Source organism: Myotis brandtii, unplaced genomic scaffold (assembly GCF_000412655.1).
Source record: "Myotis brandtii unplaced genomic scaffold, ASM41265v1 scaffold655, whole genome shotgun sequence".
NCBI lineage: Eukaryota > Metazoa > Chordata > Mammalia > Chiroptera > Vespertilionidae > Myotis > Myotis brandtii.
The window spans coordinates 132,847-136,935 of NW_005370542.1; positions in this window are offsets into that span (position 1 = coordinate 132,847).

The window sequence follows — 4,089 nt, forward strand, 5'->3', positions numbered from 1 at the left end:
GGGGGACCCCACCAGTGCAGGATCTGGAGGCCGGGGAGGGACCAAGGGAGGGCTCCAGGGTGTGCCCGCCTCCCTCAGTCCCGATCAGCCAGACCCCAGCAGCAAGCTAACCTACTGGTCGGAGCATCTGCCCCCTGGTGGACAGTGCATGTCATAGCAACTGGTTCATCAGTCAACTGTCTGCCCCCTGGTGGTCAGTGCACGTCATAGCGACTGGTTGTTCTGCCGTTTGTTTGATTTGCATTTTAGGCTTTTATTATATAGGATTAATTTCAGAAAGGAAGAGAGAGGGAGAGGGAGAGAAACATCCATGATGAGAGAGAATCAGGGATCGGCTGCCTCCTGCACAACCCCTACTGGGGATGGAGCCTGCAACCCAGGCCTGTGCCCAGAACGGGAATCGAACCGGGGCTCGAACTGGGACCTGCTGGTTCATAGGTTGACGCTCAGCCACGGAGCCACGCGGGCCAGGCCGCTGTGCGTCTTACCCACCATCCTCTATCTCCATTTGTTCCGCTGGAAACATTAGCCAGTGGTTCTCAACCTTGGCTGCACCTTAGAATCACCTGGGAATCTTCTTAAAATCCTGATTTCTGGGCCTCGTCTGCCGGAAATTCTGTTTCTTGGTTCCTCATGTTGTGGCCCCACCCCATAACGAAGAAACAGAATTTTCCGGAGGACGAGGCCCAGAAATCAGGATTTTAAAAAGATTCCCAGGTGATTCTAAGGTGCAGCCAAGGTTGAGAAGCAAGGAACTTAAAAAAAAAATTTTTTTTTTTTTTTGCAGGCCCAACCCCACCAAAGCGCAGAGGTGCCGAGAGGTGACCAGGAAACCTTTATGCAAATGTCACATTTGACTTTCAAATCCCCGAGAAATGCATTCTGTCCCAGAAACTGGCTCGTAACGAAAAAGATAAAATGAAATAAAGCCAACCAATTATAAGGACGGTGGGAAGTTATCTTCTTGCAAACTCCGGCTCAACGTGTGGGTTCTGATTTTCACAAAGGAGTAGCCCTTTTTATCTCTGGGTTCCGTCTCTCGTTTTAAGACGCCGGGTGAAATTTTTTTAACGTTTCGGGAGGTGGAGAAAACCCAATTCCTTGAGGACGAGAGATTTTTATCCTTGTCCAACATCAAGGCAACGTTTGGGGGGTTGGGGGTGGGGTGGGGAATTGTGCAAATCCCTGTGAGCGGTTTCCTTGGAGGTGTGAGAAGAGCCGCAGGCGGGGAGGACACAGCCGTACATTTTAATGCGAATTTCTCAGTCCTTCAGGACATCTGTCCGTGCTCCGTGGAGGGGACACGCCATAGAAGGGACCTGGAATCCCGTCTGTGTGATTTCAAAATAGACGGGAGATTTGCATATGGTCACATCTAACCTGGAATCTTGGACACTTGCTGCTCCCTGCACGGTGAGTGCCCAGGAATCTATAATAATAAAATCGTAATATGCTAATTAGACCGGACAGCCAAATGACCTTCCGGATCCTGTGAGCGATTTCCTTCGAGGTGTGAAAAGAGCCGCAGGTGGGGAGGACACAGCCGTACATTTTAATGCGAATTTCTCAGTCCTTCAGGACATCTGTCCGTGCTCTGTGGAGGGGACATGCCATAGAAGGGACCTGGAATCCCGTCTGTGTGATTTCAAAATAGACGGGAGATTTGCATATGGTCACATCTAACCTGGAATCTTGGACACTTGCTGCTCCCTGCACGGTGAGTGCCCAGGAATCTATAATAATAAAATCGTAATATGCTAATTAGACCGGACAGCCAAATGACCTTCCGGATGTCGTTCCGGACATCCTTCCAGACAAAGCTGCCGAGGCGGGGGGTCGAGGCAGAGGGCGTTAGGGGCAATCAGGCAGGCAGGGGAGCAGTTAGGGGCAATTAGGCAGGCAGAGTGGTTAGGGGCAATCAGGCAGGCAGAGTGGTTAGGGGTGATCAGGCAGGCAGGTGAGCAGTTGGGGGCGATCAGGCAGGCAGGGGAGCAGTTAGGGGCAATCAGGCAGGCCAGGGAGCTGTTAGTGGGTGATGAGGCAGGGAGGCGAGTGGTTAGGGGCCAGCAGTTCCAGATTGCAAGAGGGATGTCCGACTGCAGGTTTAGGCCCATCCCCTGCTGGCCTAAACTGGCAATCGGACATCCCCCGAGGAGTCCTGGATTGCTAGAGGGTGCAGGCCGGGCTGAGGGACACCCCCTCCCCCCGCACGGATTTTGTACACCAGGCCTCTAGTAGAAAAATAAAAGCCAGGCTGGGGCCCGTGTGAGGGTACAGGCTGGAATCTGGGAGCCCTGACCTTGACCCTCTCCTGCCCTGCATAACAAAAGGTCCTCAGAGCTGCGTCCCCGACGTGACTTGAGGAATGAGTTTGTGCACAGCTCCGCAAGCTGCAGCCCTTGGGCAAACCCGGCCCTCTGTTTGGTTCTGTCAATAAAGTTTTATCGGCACATAGACCAGGAATCGAGCCCTGAATTCCTGGTTCCTTGGTGGACGCTCAACCACTGAGTCACGCCAGCCGGGCAAATCATTTGAACGTTTCTCTCCCTCTCTCTCTCTCCCTCTCCCTACCTCTGTCTGAAATCAATAAATACATATTTTTTAAATAAATATATTTAAAAAACATGAAAATAAAAAAAAGTCTCGGTTCTCAAAATGCCTCAGGTGTATTAGTGCTCATTTCTTATTTTTATTGGGTTTCTTTTCCCCGCTTTCGATTTACATCTCATTTCATTTCAGGTTTTCTGTTTTCTCCAAGAAAAAAAAAATTATTATTTTTTCTTCAACACCCTTTCCTCATCCAAGTCTGCCTCTTCAAGCCTGAGGCTGTGCCTGGCTGGCCTGGGAGGGAGGGAAGCCAGACGGTGCCTGCCTGTCCCCGAGGAATGCGGGGAAACGTAATAAATATTTCATAGACGCTTCCTAATTGCGTTTCAGGGGAGCATTCTAAATTAAATGTTAATGGGCCGTTTTCTTCAAACGAAGGAACCCCAGTTCTTCGGCCAGAGGCTCATGGTCACCCACAAACCTCTCCAGTGTGAGTCCTGCCACCCTGGTACAGCGACCCGCCCTCTGGGAGAGAACTAGGCGCTGGCCCAGCCCGTGTGGCTCAGTGGTTGAGCGTCCACCCATGAACCAAGAGGTCAGGGTTCGATTCCTGGGCAGGGCACGTGCCCGGGTTGTGAGCTTGATCCCCCAGTCGGGGGCGTGCAGGAGGCGACCGAGGAATAATGCTCCTCTCTCATCACGGATGTTTCTCTTTCTCTCTCTGCTTCTCTCTCTTTCTAAAAAATATTTTTTATTGATTTTTTACAGACAGGAAGGGAGAGGGATAGAGAGTTAGAAACATCACTGAGAGAGAAACATTGATCAGCTGCCTCCTGGACACTCCCTCCTGGGGATGTGCCCGCAACCAAGGTACATGCCCTCAACCGGAATCGAACCCGGGACCCTTCAGTCCGCAGGCCGACGCTCTATCCACTGAGCCACACCGGTCAGGGCTCTGCTTCTCTCTTTAAAATTCAATAAAAACACATTGAACGGAAAGGAAAGAACGCAGCCTGCAGCAGACACGTCCCCTAAACATCAGTGCCTCCTGCATTCACTCCGCAGCCCTCATTCTCCAAGCGCCGCCCCCCCAATACCACTTATTCTCCCAGCCTCGCTGAAGGCCACCTCCCCCAGGAAGTCCTCCCTGATTGCTGCACCCACAAGGATTCCCCCTCGAACTGAATGTGCCCTTTCCAGCATTCCGAGCAGCGTTGGCCTGTCCGCGGGCCACGCCGTGGAGAGAGCACGGGTTCTAGGCCTGGTTACGCGGTCCCTGTGCTGGGAATCTCCCAGGATGCTCCCCAGTCTCCCGGCTGCAACCCCGCTCTCCGACCTCCTCACCACACCCAGCTCCTGGCTCGGACCCCCTCCTGTGACATCACACAGCACAAGCGTGTCCATGGCAACGTTAGAGAGAGCCATCCCCCGGCTGCCCTCACTGCTAACACCAAGCGCAGGGCCCCCTCTGTCCGTCCGTCCGTCCGTCCGTCCGTCCGTCCACAACTGGCTGGAAGGCCCGGCCGGTGTGGCTCAGTGGTT